Consider the following 22,712-nt stretch of genomic DNA (forward strand, 5'->3'; position numbering starts at 1 on the left):
TGGTCCCGCACTGACCCATCATATTCCTGCACCGACCCACCATGGTCCTGCACCGACCCGCCCTGGTCCCGCACCGACCCGCCCTGGTCCCACACTGACCCGCCCTGGTCCCACACTGACCCGCCCTGGTCCCGCACTGACCCACCGTGGTCCCACACCGACCCACCGTGGTCCCGCACCGACCCGCCGTGGTCCCACACTGACCCGCCGCAATCCCGCACCGACCCGCCGTGCCGGCTGGATGGGTCTGAATGGACTCGTGTGGCACAGAAAGGGCCAAACACGTCAGTCCCGTCTACAAGTGGCTTCTATTAGTTATATTATTTTTATTATAAGATTGGGACCTGAAGGTGGAAGGAAGAAGGGAGAGGAATACAAAGAAATAAATCTGTGCTCTTTTCCCCTTCTTCCAATATTTTGCTGCAGCCTAAAAATAAGTTCATAAAAGAACTCGCTCTGTTTCTTTATCTGCAAAATGTGAAGCAGAGGGGCTCCCTGTGATATTGTGAAAGTACAAGCATAAACCCCAACCCTCAAACTGTTCTTGTATGTTGCAAGATGTTTTTCAGGTTCTACAAAGTGTGTGCTGCAAAATACATTTATCAAAAATAAGCCAATTTACTTACTGCTTTTATTTTTTTCTGAACTAACTGAAATGATCCTGGGTCTGTTAGCCCTTCGGTTGTCTGTTGGGTCATTGCTGAGAGCCTGTGTGAGTCAGGAGGTGTCGAGGGGGCAGTGAGAGCCCCGTGGCTGCAGCAGACCTGCTGGGAGCCGGAGTTTGGCTCGTGTTCGGGTTCCCCGCGGACCGGAGTAACACTGAGTGAAATTCACCCGCTTCAGAAAGGTTCCTCATTGCAACGTGTGAGACGGATGGGCATCAGAGGCATGAAAGCCAACAAATGGTCAGAAGTTAAAAGGGAGGGGGAGCCGGGCTTCAGAAAACTTAGTTAGCTGGTAATCCCATTCTATGAAGAAAATAACTTAGCTCGGGAAATCTGTCGCCGGCCCATCTCCCTTCGGAGGAATATCCCTGTGCAAATGCAGAGCCCACGCTGAGGGCTGCTTCGCTGTAGTGTGCTGTGTCCTGCAGCGGGTGACGCGTGGCGGGTGACGCGCGGCGGGTGACAGCGCTGTGCTCCCGGCTGTCCCGCACCCCTGCGCTCATCCTGCTCTTGCTTCTGCTTCCCGGGCTTGGACGCCAAACCCGCAGAGTCAGAGGGTGTCCAACAGTTATGATACGTCTCTGAGTTCCATTCCACGGTGTCCGCTGAGATCTGGCATCATGCAAAGCTTTTTTTGGTCTCGTTTTTGCTATAGGAGTAGATGTCGTTCTTGCTGTACAGCATGGATTTTGGCTGCTGCGCCCCTTGGCTCAACCTACTATCTCTCCTTCTGCTATAATTTAAAGCTATTATTGTCGTTGATGAGTTCAAGTTCATATTGACTTCCCATTTCAGTCAGGGATTTTTGTGTGTGTATGTGAATGTTGACCGATATTTTACAGTGCAAATAAGGAAGACCGTGTAGGGGGTAAGAATGTGCACTTACAACGACCTCTTGCGCCTTTTCTGCCGGGTCCAGAGCTCGGGTCCTGTCTGGTTCGCTCTCTCCAGCAGGTGTCTGGTGACGGTTCCTTGCCCCGCGCTCTCTGAGCAGGACTGTTGTGCCGTTCGCTTTAGCGGAGCCGTCCCCGGGTCTGTGCCCGAGGTGACACGGCCGTGGTCCCCTGGTGTCACCCTGCTGCAGCTGGCGGCCGCGGAGCGTCCAGCCTGCCCGCTGCTCCTCTGCCCAGAACCCCCTCAGCCACCTATGATATTGGCTTCCTAATCTTATTTTCCTGCTTCTCCATTTACTGAGTAGATATTCTCAGAATATGCCCAGAGGGGAAGAATATTTTTCTCATTTCAAGACTGTATTTGATAAGAGGAAGAATAGGTTTGGCTCAATTACTGTCTCTACAGATGTGCTTTGCTCAGAATGTGAAGGAAAGAATTATCCTATAAAAGGTCTTCACTTATTCACCAGGCTGTTTATTCAATAGCCACTCAGTAATTACTTCTAATGCTGGTTTTGCCAGTCTGTTTTTAGCCTTTTCTGTTGCAAATATGCGTGTTGAGATCAGCGCTACTGGGCGATTTTTCTCTGGATAAGGCCTTGTACAGCAGGGCTCGTGGAGTCCCCCGTGACGCTCCGGTTAACGGGGACCTGCATCGGGACTCCGGAGCTGCCTGTCTGGACCCAGCTGACCTGATTCTGCAGATTTAGACAAAGAGCGCTACAATCTGGCTCAGTGAAATCAGCACTCATTCCCTCTGCACGAGATGTCCTAGATTTGCCATGGGTTTCATACATGGTTTCCTAGGGACTCTGCCCTTAAAATTCATGGCAGGCACTTGAGGGGTTGTGTCCTTTTCATGACTCACTTCAGGGAGTTTCGCAGATGTCTTCAGTTTGTTCAGGCAAGATTTCTGCCTCTTACTCTCCAAGCAGAAGAGAATTGCCATTAGCCTTTTATACTAGGCTTAATTGCCAATTACCAGCAGGTAAACAGGCTCATAACGCTGCGTTGCTCCAGGCTCGTGACACCCTGTGAGCAGACCCGTGCAGAGAGCTCTGCAGACACAGGCTGAAGGGCCCCCGTGTCTCCCCAGGTTCCAATAGCTCCTCGCGGGTCTGAGCTCCTCGTACGTTCAGCTGGAACGGAACAGGTTGTTCCTCTTAAAAAACTGGCAATGTCACCGTGCTGCCGTAAGGGTAAAAGTGTCTTAAATAGTTGTCTTTCACAAAATAAAACAAATACATTTTGAAAATAGTATCGACACGAGCAAACGTGATTTTCCAGGTGATTTGGGAAAAATAAGAAATCACATAAGCAAAATAAAGGAGCATCTGTTTTGTTGGGACTGTTTGATCCCATTTCTCCATGTTTTAAGCAGAGCAGGTCACAAGCTCAGCCCAGTGGGGGAAGTTCAGTGTATTAAATGCACCAGCAGTTTTCTCTTGCAAATTGATTATTTAAATTGAGCTACTCTCGAGTAACGGACAAAACCCCTGCTTACAAATATGAGTTTGTGTGGAGATTTGCATTCCAACCCATTGTTCTTTCTCTCTCTGCTACCAGCGACATCCAACTTCATTTCTTTGTGCTTATCTCAGCACTTACAGCTTAAAATTAAAACTTACTGGAGGATCATAAATTACTGTAAGGAACTATATTTCTGTACTACTTTTCTCTTTTCTGCATGTTTTTTCTCTCGAGACCCCAGACCATACTGGCACATACTTATGGCTGGGTGCAATACTTTTTTTGCTGATAAAACTAATGCAAAATTTTGGAGCAGTTAAGCAAAAAATTGCTTTGGCATTTTGTCTCAGCTGTGGCACTTGAACAAGGCCTGGGAGAGCTCCTCGCCCAGGAACCAGCCCTGAGCGAGGGGGGAGTCTGAAGAGGAGATGGAGAGATGACTGAGGGTGGGAATCCATCCCAGGCTCTTGGAAGGACACCCACGCTGTAGTGGTTTCACTGCTCTGATTTTTGGATCACTCGCGAGCCAAATTAAGTTGTTCTCATATTTCTTGCAGTATCCACTGCTGTCAATAGCATCATCACAAATAGACAGTAATTCTCGTGTTAATTGAGCACAGACACTCTGTGGCTGCAGCGGGCAGAGCTGTGCGCGTGCAGACCCCGCTCGTGTCTCCCCCGTGTGCGTGGGGAGCTGCTGCTCGGGAGCACCAGCACAGCCCTGGCTGCTGGAAACCAGCTCCCACGTTCCTGAGTTCAGCCCACGAGAGGCTCTTCTGCGCAGCCAAGAAAGTGTCACTGGCGCATCTCGTCCCGGTCGCGTCCGTTCCGCTGAGCCTGCTTGGCAGCTTGACCGGATCTCATCGGCTTTGGCTTTTGGAGTCGGACTTGCCAGTGCGGCTTTAAACTAAATGGGGCTGTAAATCAAAATGTCCTCATCTGCAGTTCTTTCCTGAGCATCTGATTGCAATCATGCTGCATGCTATTTGTACAGGGATGCTTAAAAGTGCCTATAAAACAACAGCTAATTGCTGATCTGCTTAATTAAAGAGAGCCTTTTGTTGTCACATATACAAAGATAAATGAAATAATCAGCTTTGGACTAATGAGAGATAATTAGATTATGCAGTCTGATAAATAAAGACAAAAATCCTGCAGATTGCCGCTGTACTCGGGGCAGCTGAGATCACAACAAGGGTTAGAGCTGCACTTTCCTTTCTGCTTCAGCTCGAGTGGTTTGGATTCTTTCTACCCCAGAGTTAACACGGCGATCGGAGCTTCCAGGCACTAGCGCCTGGTTTTACGGATCGTAGCTCAGGATTTGCATGGGTACAGTTCAATTTACTCGAATTCCAGCTCCTGTTTAGAAGAAACGCCCAGTTCTGTCTGCTCGCTGCTGACCTTCCAGCCCGAACCGGGGCGCTGCCGGCGCTCTGCTGCAGGGAGGGGGCCAAACCAAAGGGCACCTTGTTCCTCTTGTTACCCTATTTAGGTGGATACACAAAGGATCAGTTTTGTCCAGAAGGTCTAAAATGCATATGCTCAATAGGTGTTAACACTGAAGTCTAATGATGACAGTTTACCTGTCTTTAGTGGAAATTCCTTATTTAGTGGGATTGTGTGGTTTTGCCAAGGCTGCTGTCCAGAGGTTTGGGGAATACCCAGCCAGCTTTCTTCATTCTTCCTTTCATTTGTGCCCTCTGAAAAAGTAACTTTAGCTCATGAAATAAGCTGTTCAGGTGTTCAGCTAATGCATGCAAACCGTAAAATCAGATTATAGCTTGCAGAAAACTAACTCATTGCACAGCTGTGTAGTGTGGACAACATCAGTACCTACCGCTTGGGTCTTCAGATCCACTTCTGTTACGCTGTACTACTTGGTAGTGTTGACAGACCCTAAGATTTCTTGAACAAATTGGCCAAACAAAATTGCTTGTATCATTTTGCATGCCACGGTTTTATAGTGGCTCTGCTTCTCACAACACACGTGTTAAACTCGGCGGCACCTTTGTTAGAATGGAGGTGTCAGTACATGGCAACTTTCCCAAGCAAGCGTAAGGGAGACAGTTCTGTCCCCGTTTTCTTCATGGGATCGTGTTTTGGAGTCAGTAGCCAACACAGAAAAAGCAACAGTTGTTTCCTGAGTGACAGGGATGTGAACCTGGAGCCCACAGCCACGTCCTGAGCGCCAGCAGGTGAAGACCAGGTTGTACCAGCACAGGTGTGGTGCTGTGTGCAGGTCACACTGACAGGACACCGGCACAGGTGTGGTGCTGTGTGCAGGTCACACTGACAGGACACCGGCACAGCTGTGGTGCTGTGTGCAGGTCACACTGACAGGACACCGGCACAGGTGTGGTGCTGTGTGCAGGTCACACTGACAGGACACCGGCACAGCTGTGGTGCTGTGTGCAGGTCACACTGACAGGACACCGGCACAGGTGTGGTGCTGTGTGCAGGTCACACTGACAGGACACGGGGCACAGGTGTGGTGCTGTGTGCAGGTTACACTGACAGGACACCGGGCACAGCTGTGGTGCTCAGGGTCACACTGACAGGACACCGGCACAGCTGTGGTGCTCAGGGTCACACTGACAGGACACCGGCACAGGTGTGGTGCTCAGGGTCACACTGACAGGACACCGGCACAGGGGTGGTGCTGTGTGCAGGTCACACTGACAGGACACGGGGCACAGGTGTGGTGCTCAGGGTCACACTGACAGGACACCGGGCACAGGTGTGGTGCTGTGTGCAGGTCACACTGACAGGACACCGGGCACAGCTGTGGTGCTGTGTGCAGGTCACACTGACAGGACACCGGCACAGGTGTGGTGCTGTGTGCAGGTCACACTGACAGGACACCGGCACAGCTGTGGTGCTGTGTGCAGGTCACACTGACAGGACACCGGCACAGCTGTGGTGCTGTGTGCAGGTCACACTGACAGGACACCGGCACAGGTGTGGTGCTGTGTGCAGGTCACAGTGACAGGACACCGGCACAGCTGTGGTGCTCAGGGTCACACTGACAGGACACGGGGCACAGGTGTGGTGCTGTGTGCAGGTCACACTGACAGGACACCGGCACAGGTGTGGTGCTCAGGGTCACACTGACAGGACACGGGGCACAGCTGTGGTGCTCAGGGTCACACTGACAGGACACCGGCACAGGTGTGGTGCTGTGTGCAGGTCACACTGACAGGACACCGGGCACAGGTGTGGTGCTGTGTGCAGGTCACAGTGACAGGACACCGGCACAGCTGTGGTGCTGTGTGCAGGTCACACTGACAGGACACCGGCACAGGTGTGGTGCTGTGTGCAGGTCACAGTGACAGGACACCGGCACAGGGGTGGTGCTCAGGGTCACAGTGACAGGACACCGGCACAGGTGTGGTGCTCAGGGTCACACTGACAGGACACCGGCACAGCTGTGGTGCTGTGTGCAGGTCACACTGACAGGACACCGGCACAGCTGTGGTGCTCAGGGTCACAGTGACAGGACACCGGCACAGGTGTGGTGCTGTGTGCAGGTCACACTGACAGGACACGGGGCACAGGGGTGGTGCTGTGTGCAGGTCACACTGACAGGACACCGGCACAGCTGTGGTGCTCAGGGTCACACTGACAGGACACCGGCACAGGGGTGGTGCTGTGTGCAGGTCACACTGACAGGACACCGGCACAGGTGTGGTGCTCAGGGTCACAGTGACAGGACTCGAGGTGCTCGTATGTCGGCAGTATGCGCTGAGATGCTTGCATGCTGCTTCCGTGTTTAGCGTTCAGGTCACCTTCACAGGGATGTACTGTCACACCGACACCTATTTCCAGCCTATTTTTCAAGCCCCTTAAACCTAGATTAGACGAGTTAATTATTTTAATGCCTTCACGTTCCGAGTTAGGATGCTGCATGGTATTAATGCCTATTTAATTAAAGACAACCAGCCAGATCTTCCATTTAAGCTTCATAAGTTTTGCCTATTAACAACACTGTATTTTGTCTGTCCTTACATGGATCACGACAGAGATGCGAAGAGGAAAGGTGGAGAAGTGCATTTAATTAACTAGCAAGCACAGGTCAAGTGTCTGCCTGCGTGTCACTGGGTAGCAGAGACGGCTGTAGGAAAACCGCAGGCAGATGCCGTGCCCAGTAAAGCGGGTCTGCCGAGAGCCCTGCGCTCCCTCCGCGGAGGAGCCGTCCACGGAGCTCCTGCCCCACGCCTCCAACACCTTGTGTCCTGTGTATTTACTCAAGAAATAGAAAGGAAGCAGCAGAATCACCTGAAAAGGGCGGGTGTTGCTCATCATGAGAAACAGCCAACCAACGGGACCCTTTGTTACTGGGCAACAGCCGCTTTTCAGGGGTTTTTGTGAAGATCTATATACAACACACATCCTCCCTCATTAAAGGCAGCTTGAGCACTTAGCAAAGGTCAGCGGCTACCTGGGGTGGAGCTGCGGGGGACAAGAGGTTAAGGCTGGTAACATTCCCGTGATATCTTGTGTGGAGTGAAGAGACAGACTATGAGAAAAAATCACAAGAAATATCATGTCCAGCTGCTTGAGAGGAACAGGCTTTTAACTCTTGGAACTTGTGCAGTAAATATTTGCTAGCTGAAGTCTGGACTGCTCATCGACAGCTGCTCAAGAACAACCCTCTAGCAGGTGGTTTCTGAGATACCTTCTCCCTGTTCTCCTTTCACCGCAAAGCTGCTGCGGGTGCTGCCCGCGGGACCCGGTCCTGCAGGACCCGTGCTGACAGTGGTTTGTGAGCAGATCATTCCCACGCAGATTCTTCTTTGTCTGTGGGTTGTGGCAAAGGGTTGTATCCTATTTTCTTTTCCTTAGAGATGGGCCAAAACTGGAATTCTTTTGAATTGCAGGTTTAAAATAAAAGTCCAGAAAGCAAGTGCCCCCCTACATCTTTATTTTAGATCAAGTTTTTTACAAGAAATTGCAAATTTGTAGAGGGCAAAAAATGTGAGGAGAGCTCCATCGAAAGCAGCCTTTGTGCTGGGTTGGGAAGGCAATTCTCCTCTTCTCGGCTGCTCCCGGCCGTTGCGGGGCCGCTCCGCTCTCCGCGCCCGCGGGGCGTTGGGCGCTTGTCCCGCGGGTTGCGCCGGGTCCCCGGCTCTGCGGGGCTGTGCTGCGGCCAGGGCAGCGCCCGCTGGACAGGGTTGGCCTGTGTGGCGTGAGAACCTCAGCCGAAAACCCCGGCAAAGCCAAAAACCGCCACTCAAATCATCTCTCTAAATTAAAGGTCCGTCAACAGCTTCTCTTTTTTTCACAAGTCCAAAACTTGGTACCCATGCTTCCTTCTTGATTATTTCTGTTTCTTGTTTTCCGTGGTTTAGCTGGATGGTTGGGCTCTTCACGAGATAATAAATGTTTAGTGGCAATTTGCCAGGTTGAACTCACAAGTGCTGAGCTTATTCATTACTAGGAAATAGCAGTTCTCTGTGGGGAAATGTCTCCAAACATGATTAGCAAAACAAACCAAAACCTTATGAAGCATGTGTGCACTGCTAATGAATGGCAAATAGTTTCCCTGTGCATTTCCTGACACACCGAGGGTCTGCTGCAGGCGCGGCGGGAGGCGGGAGGCGACGCAGCCCTCACAGCAGCGCGGCGCTGCGCCCGTGGCGAGCGGGCGCTGCGACTGACAACGACCCCGTCCCCGGTTCGTCTTTCCCACAGGCCGGTGGAGCCGCCTGTGTTGCCATGTTGACTTCTTCATTTTGGACACAGTCATCCCGGTGTGATGAGAAGTGTACTGCTCAGAGGCGAGAAGTGTGTGTGACACCTTCCTGCCTGCTTTTAACTTTAGTCTAACCTGGTCTTGAGGAGCCTAAAGCTGCATCTCATCAGTACAATAATGAACCCTTGGGCTCCTCCCCAGAAACCGGAGCAGGCGTTGGCACAGCGGGGGTGCGGAGCAGCGGCAGAGCCGCAGCGCTGGCCCCGCTGCAGAATCAGACCAGGGCTGCGCGTGTCAAGGGGAAGAATATTTATATTATAGGGAGATAAAGGGAACTTGTAAATGTAGTTGTGTCTGAGATTTTAAAAAATAAGATAGATACACTTCCCATTATCTTAAAAGCACATTACTAAGTGTTTACACTGATATTGTAATTTAGGTGTGTGCACAAATCCTCAGGTAGGACTCGGTGTCATTATCTGCCCTCCCACCGGAGCTTCCCTGGAAGCAGCTGAATCCTGACAGAAAGCAAAATCCATTTAAGTTAACATGGAAACCTCAGGGGAACTTTAAAATGATTCTTGAATAATTTTAAAATCTAATTGTATTTACACTCCCAACTGCTATAAGCCCTGTTTCAAATTCATTGGCAAACAAGTGAAACGCATCTGAGTTGTGTGATTCATCACCCGAGATTGCACCAGGGCAGCACAGCTGAGATGAGCTGCATGTTGTCCAAGCTGCCCCTCCCGGGTGTGCCGCTGCTTTGGCCTCTGACTTATTGGGGGGGAGTCTTATTTGCTAAAATAAAAGTGCACTCCTCTGAAGAACATTTAATACCATGACTTATAGCATTTGCTGCTGGGGATGTTTTGCAAGATACTGATGAGAAAGCAGGATATAAATTATTAGACTCCCAGTTTCAATATTAATAATTCTTTGCATTCTTGCTGCACTTTTCAGCCTGGAACTCAGCGTACCGCTTTGCATAGAAATGTATGTGCCAGAGGGACGCTGCACCCAGCGAATGTTCGCTGGAGACAGACAGTCCTGGTGGTTCTTATAATAAAAGATTATCCCTTCTGGTTTAGTCCCAAAGTATTGCATTTAGGATCTGGTTTTTAAGCACGTTGTTGCAGGGTTTTGCTCTTGGTTTGGTGTGTGCAGCTGTGGGTGGGAATGCAGGCACAAGGAGGTTTGTGTTTGATCTGCAGAATCAGTCGCCTGCGTACAGACCCAGAAACAACCTGCTCCTTCACGGGCTCAGCAACACACGTTCCACCATTCCAGGCTGTGAGCATCACGTCCAACGCAGGATTTATGGCACCGAGTGCTGTCTGCTTTTCAGCAAAAATTCAATAACATAATTCCTGGGCAAATTCTAATGTAGGTTGTGATAAACAATGCTTTTTCTGTCTTGCAGCATTGTGTTCCACTGCTTTAGCTTTAAAGGGTAAATAAATCAGTACACATTCATTGGGCCAGATGAAACTTGCAATCAGCAGATATGAAAAAGCTTAATTATTAAATTAAGTACAGACAAACCTCACAACTAACTGTGTTGTCCTCGCAGCTCCGCACTCTCACCTTTGCCGGGTGATTGTGCCGCTGTGGTAACACCAGATCAGCCTGGTACTATTGTCTTGTTTATTTCCAGTTCTGAGTGAGACACAAACTGGTGGTATTTAACTTCATTCACCTACTGCTACCATTTGCTTTCCCAAAAGTTTGCTCTGGCAAATACATGCAAATATCCATCAGGTAACTGACCCACAGACCGCAGCGGAACTACTCACAATATTCAGTACAAATGCCTGCAGGATTTTTATAGGATCAGACCCTTAACACTGAAAAGGAATCAATGAAAATGCACATCTTATTTGGCTGAAGGTGGGTGCTGAGTCGCTGTTGATGGTTGGGGAATTAATTTAATTAATTAATTTAACTCAAACTAAGGGAATTGCAAAAAAGAAGCCGGGGTGAAGATACCTTTCATTTTGCAGATGATCTTTCGGTAACAGACAGGAAACAACTTGCAAAATAAATCTTAGCAGCTAAGCAACAGCGACAGAAAACCTTGCAGAGCTGAAGAATCCTTACAGGGGGCTGGATAAGAAATAAACGCTCTGCCTGTAGGAAGGCTCTGGACGTGCCATGTTCTTCAGCCCCCACATAGTGACCCAGCAAAGAAGACAGAGAGAAATTGAGGCTTGTTCCACAAACAAAACCAGAGATGCTGATGCAGTCGCCCCAAAACAATTTCTCGATATTTCCTGCTCTTTATTTGCTGTGTTTCCTGTAAACCACATTAGAAATGTAGAAATGGCAGACTTCAAAATGTTTTTATAGTTTTGTTGTCTTTTCAGCACGTAATTCAAGCATCTTGTGGCCTGCTTTGAACTACATGAGTGACAAAGGCGCAGGTTCGGTGTGGCAGCAGCGCCAGCCCAGCCCGCGCGGCTCCGGGGCTCCACGAGCGGAATTGCTCGTTGCTTTATTTGCTGGTTTGCTCTTCCGTAGGAACAAAGCGCTGTTTGATCCCCCCTTGTTTTCCACTACATCTCATTTGCTTGGTAGTTGACCCCCATCTGTGTGTTCAGCAGAGGTATTAACAGCACTAATAATGGCATTTTTCTAGGAAGGGTCAAAAATCATTGCTCTTAATACATTAGTGGATCTGGGTTTGAACATCATCTGTTAGTGATAACAGGTATATTGCAGTGGAAACTGACAAAGACACTATTTTAGTGTCAGAATTAATTAATAAATCATTCAAGCACATGTTAGAAAACAGTCTCTCTCTTACTTCAGTAATGATACAAGTAATGCGAAAACTGTTGTCTTCATACATGTGTCTTAGCCATCTGCCTGCAGAGGGAGGCTGCGTGTGCTCCCTGCTCAGCACCTGGGAGCTCAGCAGCTTCTCTTCCGAGATGTTGTGTCTGCAGGTTAGAGGAGACTCAGACTCGCCCTGGCCAGGAAGCTGCCGGCTCCGTTCTCATTGTGACAGATTGATCAGCTTATACTGATTACAGGAAATGGCTGTTAAAGGGGCGAATAAATAACACATCTGTGAGCAGGGATTATCTTAAAATTTATTATTCCTTTCTCCAAAAATGATGATGTAGGAAGTCAGAGGAGGGGGAAGAATGTTCCTTTCCATCACAGAAAGGTTTCTTCTTTTCCAAGAATGTCAGATGTTCATTTCCCGGTTTACACAGAGGGAAATGAAGCGTCGTTTTCTGTCCCTCCGAAGTCTCCCTCTGTGCCAGCTCCTGCTCTCACCTATCTGTATTTTAGCATTTTTATGCTCCTTATATCTGTTTGCAGTCTCATTCATAAGAAGCCAGGTTTTTGCATCGTATTACAGTTATCTGTTTTACCAAGAGCGCAATTAAAGCTTAAAATAAAAAGAAATTCCATTTAATATCACTGTAACTGTAAACATGTTGTTTGCAGTAAAGTTTTCACCTTCATTTGCTTTTGGTGCTTATTATAACTTAATAAGTTTTTTATTCAGTTTGTAACGTGCCCCTTTTTAGCCTCTAGCTGCTGGGCGACACCATCTGTGATTTCCAGTGAAATTAAATTAAGTGAAAATTCAATCAACACAAAGATTGTTGCTTCCACAACTTCAGCGAGTGGTCGGGATGGAGTGTGAGTGACGCGTCTTCCACGCGGGAAGCACAACCCCCGTGTGAGCCAGTTCAGCGTCAAGGAGGCTTCCCAAAGAATGCGTAGTTAATGTGCTGTTTCCAGTGCATCATGCCCACTTTAATTAATGATTAATGATCATTAATGACCCTGGCTCAGCCCTTCTTGGCGATAGGCGCGTGGAGTGACCTCTCCGTTGTTCTCCGGCTCTCAGCCCGTCTCCGGCGCGTGTTCCTCACGGGCGATGGAGCGCGGGCTGCGGCGCCGGGAGCCCCTGTGTCTTGCTCGGACGCTGAAGCGTGGAACATAGCGGTTGTTAGTCTTAATATTCCTGAGATGACTGGTAGGATCCAAGGTTGGTGCAACAGCACGGAAATAAGGGAATTGCAAAAAAGTGGTTGGCGTAACTAAGAAAAGAAAGAGATCTTTTTTGTACCTGTCATCCTCTCCTTTTCCTTTCTGCTGAGATGCACTTAATTACTTTATTTTCTCCTTTCCCATAACCCTACTATAATCTTCTCTTTAACCAGTTCATAACAGGAAGCATAACGACTGTGAGTTCAACAAAATACCAGTAAAAACATCCCTTGGGAAACAGTTAAGTGGTCAAAGCTTGGAAATGTGGTTTATATTATTGTATCTGCACTGACATTTGGCTTGTCTCCCCATACACTTTTGTGATCGTATCTAAATAAAAGATAGGAACTAATTCCCCTTCTGCCATGCTCCCCTTTGAGTCAGAAAGGTGTGTTTCGTTTTCACCGGAGAATTTTTACAGTATTTTTTAACAAGACTTCGCACAGGCCATGGTCTCAATGACTCGTAGCGTAGTTACCAAAGAACAGGAGTGGTTTCCACCCCAGCGGTGAGCTAATTTCATAATGGACACAAATGGCAACTTACAGAACCGGAACATCAGAGTACATGAGGATAATCCCTGCACTTCCCAGCAAACACTTTGAGAAAGGGGGGATCAATGTCGACTAGTATCAGTTATAATTAGCATCCTCCTGACACATCTAGCCTTTTTTCATCTTGTTTAATACAAAAATGAGGTCACTTTGAGGATATGTTGGCAGGGAAGCTTTACGAGACATCTTGAAGGCTTGGGTGTTTGGGTTTTTTAAACCAGAAGAACTTTCTGTCGTCTCACTCTCAAGTGTGCAGAATCTGTTCTTCCCCGTGGGTGCTGAGGCCCTGGGTCGGCTCCGGAGCCGCGCGGGTGCCCCGTCCCGGGGCTCTGGAGTGCCTGCCCAGGGGAGGCGTCCGTGCCCACGGCGGGGGCTCGGAACTGGGCGACCTTTAAAGTCCCTCCCAACGCAAACCATTCTATGACTGTATGACTCCAAAGAAGGTGGAGTCCTCAAGGAATGTGCACTACTGAAAGGCCTTCACTGATAATTCATTTTTCATCTTATATTAGTGTCTAGCTGCAAATTTATTCTCCAATGTGGTCTCCGGTACATCTGGAATGTTGACAGTACAGTGTGTAAACCATTTGATGAAGATCAGCAGTGCCAAAAAGAAAGCCAAAAGCAAAGAATAAGATGTCAATCCAAATTCTTTATACTTGAATGTTCAGTTTTATTGTTCTGCCCCATATCATTTAGTACAGGTTGGGAGTTTTGAGTGAAACCGAGTGTATGTGGAAAAAGAGGCATGCGTGTGTAAGCAGAACAATAGGTGTCACCAGGTGTCACTATTACATGGGCTTTTTCTTTACATGTGAGCAAATGGCCAGTTTGGGGAAGATATATAATATTAGCAGTTCATGCTCAGGCATTTGGAGTAGAGCCAGGGGTGCAGGTAGAAAGGGCTGCCGGGGTGCAGGAGAGCTTGCTCTCTGCTCTCGTGTCTTGCACGTCGTTTGTCACTGGGAACAGGGAGAACCACCGGGCTGAGGCTCCTGCTCGGGGAATTGCCTCAGGCACTGTTGTAGCACCTCCGTTCTGGAATTAAGATGCACAAATAAAGCAAAATGCATTGTAATATCTCCTGTAAATGCATCACTGCATCTTCTTCACTGACAGATTGCCTGCAGCAGCCTAACAATCCGCTGCTGTCGAGCAGAAGGTAGAGGTAGTACTGAAACAAGGTGCACCGCTGTGTGTGCTCACTATACAGTGTTGGCGTATTATATATCAAACAGGGGAAAACAAGTGTAAATATTTGGAGAAGGAACAGTGAAGCATAAGGACAATGTGACTGAGGACTTCTTTTCCTATGAAATCGCAGCATGGGCTCACCTTGACAAGGAATAGCTGTGTGCTGTGTCTGAAGCGGGGCTGTGTCTTTCTCAGAGGGCACCGCGTGACTTCCCACAGTACCTGGCATGTCAGAAGTCCTGATTGATGTGTGGGAATGTGCTGAATGACGCTCAGACTCAGCCGGGCCGAACCTTTATGACGACTCCCGATTGCGCTCACCAGGGCTGTGCAGAGCCCGCTCTGTGTTGCCGCGGGTGCGACGGGCCCAGCAAGCACAGGGAGCTGGGCTGTTGGCTCGGGCCGCGCTGTTGCCCAGCTGTTGCGTGAGAGGAGCAGTTGTCTGGGTGGGTATTTAAACCCACTGCAGCGGGTGGGTATTTAAACCCACTGTTCCCCGTGCAGCGGGTGGGTTGGTTTGGGGCGCTGGAGCTGTGTCTGCGGACCCCGGGCGCCATGGCGGGCGGCTGCGCTGGAGCTGTGTCTGCGGACCCCGGGCGCCATGGCGGGCGGCTGCGCTGGAGCTGTGTCTGCGGGCCCCGGGCGCCATGGTGGGGCGGCTGCGCTGGAGCTGTGTCTGCGGACCCCGGGCGCCATGGCGGGCGGCTCCGCTGGAGCTGTGTCTGCGGACCCCGGGCGCCATGGTGGGGCGGCTGCGCTGGAGCTGTGTCTGCGGACCCCGGGCGCCGTGGCGGGCGGCTCCGCTGGAGCTGTGTCTGCGGACCCCGGGCGCCATGGCGGGCGGCTGCGCTGGAGCTGTGTCTGCGGACCCCGGGCGCCGTGGCGGGCGGCTCCGCTGGAGCTGTGTCTGCGGACCCCGGGCGCCATGGCGGGCGGCTGCGCTGGAGCTGTGTCTGCGGACCCCGGGCGCCATGGCGGGCGGCTGCGCTGGAGCTGTGTCTGCGGACCCCGGGCGCCATGGCGGGCAGCTGCGCTGGAGCTGTGTCTGCGGACCCTGGGCGCCGTGGCGGGCGGCTGCGCTGGAGCTGTGTCTGCGGACCCCGGGCGCCGTGGCGGGCGGCTGCGCTGGAGCTGTGTCTGCGGACCCCGGGTGCCGTGGCGGGCGGCTGCGCTGGAGCTGTGTCTGCGGACCCCGGGCGCCGTGGCGGGCGGCTGCGCTGGGAAGGCGCCGGAACGCCCCAGGGTGTGCTCGCAGCCCCAGGGACCCGCCACAGAACGCCGTCTGCAGCAGGAGCTTCTGGCAAATAAAACTCGTTTTAATAGCTGCCTTCCTCCAAAGCCTACTGGAGGCAATAGGAATCTTTAAGCTTATTTAAGAGACTTTGCATTATTCCCTGTTTTGAGGATTTCTTGCTTCCTGCCTAACATTGTGGCTTGTGATGTGCTGCATTGCAGCGCTGTCTCTGGAAGAAGCATTGTTGGAATTGATGAATCACTCTCCTTCTTGAGATATTGCCATGTAGGCCTATAACTGTCATAAATAATATTGCAGTGATTGAACTTAAAAGTCACGATCTGTGGAAGAATCTAATCCCCTTTGAACATTGGCAGCTGCCTGCCTTTCACTCCTCACCAGGAACTTCACTTGATTCACTTCAAGGGGTAAAACTCTTTCAAGATATTTTCTTCCCTTGGCTCCAGAAACACTATCCCTTTCTCTGCGCGCTCTGACATTGCTCCTTCCCCTGGAAGACGGTGTCCTTGGACATCCGAACCTCATTAAATTTAGAAAGCCCAGGGACTTGGTTTTGTTCCCACAGTGATGTTGCAAATCTCGTATTTGCAGGGGAGTTGCATGGGGTTCTTTTTAAACAGATTCATTTTCTCTTGTGGTTGGTGCCACATCCTCTTTTATTTAGAAAACATGAATCTGAGACCCTTCATGAGACAGGCAGCTTTGTAGCGGCGTGGGGAAGAGGACACGGGGCAGCAAAGAGGCACCTGCTCAGAACACTGTTTGAGGCAAAAAACCTGACAGATACAACGTGTGCCAAAGCAAGCTGAGAGTTCAAAGCACTGGCAGTCCCATCACCTCGGGATAGGGCGCGTGAGCGCAGGCTCACCGCGCCGAGTCCCGGCCCTGTGACGAGTGACAGCTCCTGCTGGTGCTGCGCTGCCTCAGGCACCTGCTCCGGGCACTCGGAGGAGGGCCGGCTTTATTAAGCCAGCTTGAGGCCATCAAAAAGATGGTGCTCCTGATAGCTCAGGATTAAAATAAGGTAGTGCATTACACATTGTGTAATAAAGATAGCTGGAAGCATTACAAAATGGCTGGAGAAATCTCCAACATTAATATTTGATTCAAGATCTTTTAGTTGTCTGTGGCATATTTTGATTGAGGAGGCTTGGGAGTATATTTATTTATTTTTAGATTTATGTAAATGTGCACGGTCAACATCTCTTGAGGCAGCAGTATGGCATCCAGTAATATATACTGTGTAGCGTAAGCCCGTTCGCTCAGAGCAGAGAAGCCATTGCGCTCACCTCACCCAAACCAAAAATAAAGGCACTGAACTCCCTGAGGGAGCTCTTCACCGAGCAGGAGCAGAAAGGAACCGGTGTGTCAAGGCAGCTTTGGGGGTTCAGTGACCAGCAGGGGTTGCAGGATGTGCAGGATTTGCAGCTTTGGGGGTTCAGTGACCAGCAGGGGTTGCAGGATGTGCAGGACTTGCAGCTTTGGGGGTCCAGTGACCAGCGGGGGTCGCAGGATGTGCGAAGAAGTCCTGCCTGTCCCAGTGGGATGCCAGCCTCCTCTCCTGGAGATGTCCCCACTGCCCGGCCCCATGGACAGCCCACCCCTGGAAGGTCTCTCTCTCTCCCTTCTGGCTCCTCTAAGTTAAGAAATAATCAGAGCTTTAGACTTGTCACTGGTTACCAGTGCCTGGCAGCTCCCAGCTTTGTGAGGATGGCTTCTGGCTAATTGTTTGGGTAAGTAATTCAGCTGCAGCCTGCGAGACGACAGCGGTTCCTCGTAGCTGACATGGGCTGCTTTGTGCTCATGTCACAATGTCTTTGGAAAATTGTTAGCTCGTGCTGTGGTAATTCAATTTTGATGAATACACCATAACTTAATTTACTCTGTGGCAAAACACAGTTGTATAAACAAATTGGTTCTATCCGCACCCATTGTACCTTCACAGGGCATCATTTTAATATTAACCGCTTTGAGCTATGACAGATTAGAGTGTAGATCCTGAGGCAGAAATGTGTCTGTGAGCACGGGGAAGATGGGTTTAGTTTCATAGTGCAGCTTCTAAGAGATTATTTAATGAACGTGAGAATAACAGACCAAAACAAAAAAGGAATTGCCAGAATAAATCAGCAGAGGTGAGTTGTGGTGGCAGCTGAGAGGCCCCGGCAGGGACCAGGACACCGAGTCAAACGCAGCAACCGCCTCTGTTCCAGAGAGGGCACAGCACGAATGCTACAGAAATCACTTCTAGTTCAGCAGTTGTGTTCCATAGATATTGAAATTCCCCCGTCATTAGCACAGGAGCTAATACAGAGCAGTTAAAGAAAATGGGAAGATCTTTCAGTGTCACCAGGGCCCATGTGCAGCCCGTGGCAGAGCTGGCTGTGGTGGGGCTGTGGCGGTGGCTGTGGTTGTGGTTGTGGCTGTGGCGGTGGTTGTAGCTGTAGCTGTGGTTGTGGCTGTGGCTGTGGTTGTGGCTGTAGTGGTGGCGGTGGCCATGGCGATGGCGGTGGTTGTGGCTGTAGCTGTGGCGGTGGCCATGGCGGTGGTGGTGGCGTTGGTTGTGGCTGTAGCTGTAGCTGTGGCGGTGGTGGTGGCGGTGGCCATGGCGGTGGTGGTGGCGGTGGTTGTGGCTGTAGCTGTAGCTGTAGCTGTGGCGGTGGTGGTGGCGGTGGCCATGGCGGTGGTGGTGGCGGTGGTTGTGGCTGTAGCTGTAGCTGTGGCGGTGGTGGTGGCGGTGGCCGTGGCCGTGGCGGTGGCGGTGGTTGTGGCTGTAGCTGTAGCTGTGGCAGTGGTGGTGGCCATGGCGGTGGTGGTGGTGGTGGTTGTGGCTGTAGCTGTAGCTGTGGCGGTGGTGGTGGCAGTGGCCATGGCGGTGGTGGTGGCGGTGGTTGTGGCTGTAGCTGTAGCTGTGGCGGTGGTGGTGGCGGTGGCCGTGGCCGTGGCGGTGGCCGTGGCCGGTCGGTGGCGCTGCCATGGCTGTGTCCGGCGGCCACGGCAGCGCCTCCTGCTGACCAACCCGCCCTGGTCGCCAACTGCTGCTGGAATCTGAAACACGATTTGCAGCCCTAAAACCTGGATAACTGCATTAATTAAGTTTGGGGCAGGCACACCTATAGTCATTGATCGTGGGGTTGCATTGAGATGAGGAACACCATTTTAATTTTTGGACAACAGAATATTGAAGACAAAATCAATAGACATTTACTGTATTATGTTTGCTTTAAATTGTGGAAGTGTTGTATGCAAATATTATCAAAATTGTGATATTTGAGCCTGACAAAAGAGGAAAAGCAACATCAGGGCAGTGTTACCAACAGCGAGGCAATTCTCGTCCCTTCATTTCCTTCAGAGCCGCTCAGTGAGTTTGATTTTCCTTTGCACAATGGCCTCCGTGTGCAGGCCCAGCTTTGCCTGGGAACGGGGCCAGCGGCAGATGTGGTGAAGGAGACCAAAGGAACGGCCTCCCCTTGCACTGCTGCACAAATGCAGAGCGGAGCTGGCCAGGCTCGCCTTTTAACAAAATGCTGATAACCCTGTTGATCAGGGTGGGGTTATATCAGGGGCCAGATCAGCGCCGTGTGATTTCCAGAACTGCCTTTAGTGCTCCGTGCTCTCCAAACATCCAGGGGGAACCCCAGATGTTTCTGGGCTCTCTCAAGGTGCACATGTGGCACAAGCTCCTTGCAGCTTTTCCTTTAATGGATCAAGATGGTCTCAAGAAGGTGTTCGGCACATGCTTCCCATTTGCTCCCTCTCCGACACACAGAGGGGTCTGGTCAGTCTGCGGATGCTTCCCGCTGCCCAGGTGCCTGGCGATGGAGGGCAGGCGCTATTCAAAACCTCACGAACATTGATGCTGCAACTTTTGACACTTGTGTAAAAGTTTGGCTGTTGCTCATCACCAAACCCTCTGTGCACGCTGCTCTGCACTGTGTTCAGGCCCCTGTAGAACAGGGGATGCCGGCAGCTCTGGCCGGCTCGCCAGCGGGTCCGCCACGCTCCTTTGAAATCTTACCTGTGGGTGTCAGCAAGCGCTAAAGACTAATGCAGATGCAAATAAATAGTTGAGAAATCTACTTGCAGAAATCAGCCCAAGATGTTCATCACAAATAACCTGCTCCTTTTCTAGTCTGTAGATCTGTTATTGAAGGAGAAAGCTGGTGACTTAAAAACTGCTGGTCCAAAGCATGTGCAGGGTATGGATCTAAGCTAAGGATGCTCTGCAGAGCAGGCAGAGGCCACGGGAAGAGTGTGTCGCTGCTTCTTCCCGATGCGGTGACCCGATGTTGTCTCTGCTTGTAGGAAGCGTTGGCTCTTAACAGGGAGATATGGTCGATGCTGTCATGGACAAACTCAGGTTTTCTCTAACACTTGTAAATATTTGTGGCTAATAGAGGACGTGATCATATGGACAACAGCCAATTGCATTTAAATTGCTTATTCACGGGCAGCTTCCAAACCGCTTTTGTGTCTTGAAGTAGTTTTGAAGGACTGAGATTTCCAGTTGTAGACTGCATTGGAAGAGCTAGAACCATTCAACAGTGTCCTGGGTTAGAAACTCTATCGGCACTCCAGACTCTACATACGGGTCTGTTGTTTACGCGCCCGAACGCTGTCCTGAGCGGGACTGGATGTAATGATGTCTCCAAATGCTTGGCTGGATTCAGACTTGGTGTATTAATTTAAGCACGTGCCTAAATATTTGCAGGATTGGGGCAATAATATTTGTTCCATGTTACAAAAATGGGTACAAAATGGAATTTAAAAAGGAATCAAAGTATTGCCCTCCTAACGCAGAGCAGGTGTCTTTTAACCAGCATCCTCTAGTTTAATCGTTTCAGTTTTATTTTTGGTTTCTGGAGCCGCTCGATCCTTCTCCGATCTGCCATGGAATGTTAGGTTATTTCCACCAAAAGTGGTCTCTGTATTAAGACGCAAGCTGCTTTAACAGTAGATTAACCATTGTGATTAATGATGATAACGGATGGACGCCTTTGCAGCTAACAAAGCTGCAGGACCACATCTAAGCTTTAAAAACAGAATAAAAAAAAATAGCATTGTTTAATCTGTTCCAAGAAGATTGTAAATGCCTTGAGATATTGATCCAGCCTGCGAGCCTGCTCATAAGGATGGTCCCTGCCCGCCGCAGTGTGCTCAGACACAATCTAATAAGAGCTCATTGAATAATCAACAGCAGGAGCCACCCAATCCTGAAAACTTAGATGGACGGAATTCCCTCCCCAGCGAAGAGAAACGATCTAGAGCTGCCCATAAGCCCATTACTGTCCACTCACCCATAAGCCAATGGAAGATCTTGGATTATTGGAAGTCTTAGCTTTAGGAGAAATTGCTTTCCTAAATTTGACCTCCCACACTAAATATAAAATATGGACCGTGTGTAATGAAGGGATTGCAGCCCAAATAGCTATCATCTCTCGGTGGCAAAGGTTAGAAGGTTGATGCACAGTGGTTCCATGGGGATGGGGATGTTGGTGACCTTTTGGCATGAAAATGGTCACTTGGAGCTGTAATGTGAGAGAAAGGGGTCGCGTATTAGCCACTAAAGACTCTCTGATGCTGTGTCCTTGTTAAGCTTTTACAGAAAAAGCCATGGATGCATTATGGGAAACAGCATCAAATCCCATCTACCAGATCTGAATATGATACAGAGGAAAAGTGAAACTGGATATCTGCTCCATTTAGGTAACATTTCTTCACTTCTTAAAAGGACAAATGCCATCTGAGCTTATCGAGAGTGTTCATTTTGAAGGAAAAAAAGGCAATTTAGGTGTTTGCGGATTAATCTTTTGCCGTTCCTGGACTCAACGTTATATTTGACTGCTCATGGTGGGCCAAATGGATGAGTACAAAGATGCGCTCGCTTTTCGTATTTATGTAAGGAATTAAGTATTGTAGAAAGCAAAACGAAAGTCGGGTATGTGGTTAAATGAAATTGCTGCTGTCCATACTCCGTGTCTTAGTGTAATTCCTGTAAGTGATTGTGAGGGGCTATAGAGGGAAGCAGGGTGAGCACAATGTTCCTTTTTGATCAGCAGCTTTTAACAAAGGAAGGATGTTGAACATCTGAACGTAGGGAGTGCAGAGTTCACCGCGGGTCACCATTAAGGACAAGAACAAGGTAATGTAAGAGGCTGTGTGATTCCAGGTTGACAGGAGGATTTTAAAAGATCAAAAGTGGTTTATATATATATGTTATAGGGGACCAGAAGTGCTTTCAGTCAACAGATGAAAATGCTAATGTTTCGAAATGATGAAAGCAAGACAAATGTGGTGGTGAATTCCAACTGAGTCATCAAAACAACAAGTATTCTTAGGCTGTGGTTTTGCAAAGATGGTTGCAAATGGCCCTTCGGTGCCGGTGGTGCGCGGTGCCCGTGGCGCTGCGTGTGGCGCTGCGTGCGGCGCTGCGTGCGGCGCTGCGTGTGGCGCTGCATGGGGCGCTGCGTGTGGCGCTGCGTGTGGCGCTGCATGGGGCGCTGCGTGTGGCGCTGCGTGTGGCGCTGCGTGCGGCGCTGCGTGTGGCGCTGCATGGGGCGCTGCGTGTGGCGCTGCATGGGGCACTGCGTGTGGCGCTGCGTGTGGCGCTGCGTGTGGCGCTGCGTGTGGCGCTGCGTGTGGCGCTGCCCGTGGCGCTGCGTGTGGCGCTGCCCGTGGCGCTGCGTGTGGCGCCGCATGGGGCGCTGCGTGTGGCGCTGCGTGTGGCGCTGCATGGGGCACTGCGTGTGGCGCTGCGTGTGGCGCTGCGTGTGGCGCTGCGTGTGGCGCTGCGTGTGGCGCTGCCCGTGGCGCTGCGTGTGGCGCTGCCCGTGGCGCTGCCTGTGGCGCTGCGTGTGGTGCTGCGTGTGGCGCTGCCCGTGGCGCTGCCCGTGGCGCTGCGTGTGGTGCTGCGTGTGGTGCTGCGTGCGGCGCTGCCTGTGGCGCTGCATGTGGCGCTGCGTGTGGCGCTGCGTGTGGCGC

The sequence above is a fragment of the Streptopelia decaocto genome (assembly GCF_964273445.1).
Source record: "Streptopelia decaocto genome assembly, chromosome: 9".
Classification (NCBI taxonomy): Eukaryota; Metazoa; Chordata; class Aves; order Columbiformes; family Columbidae; genus Streptopelia; species Streptopelia decaocto.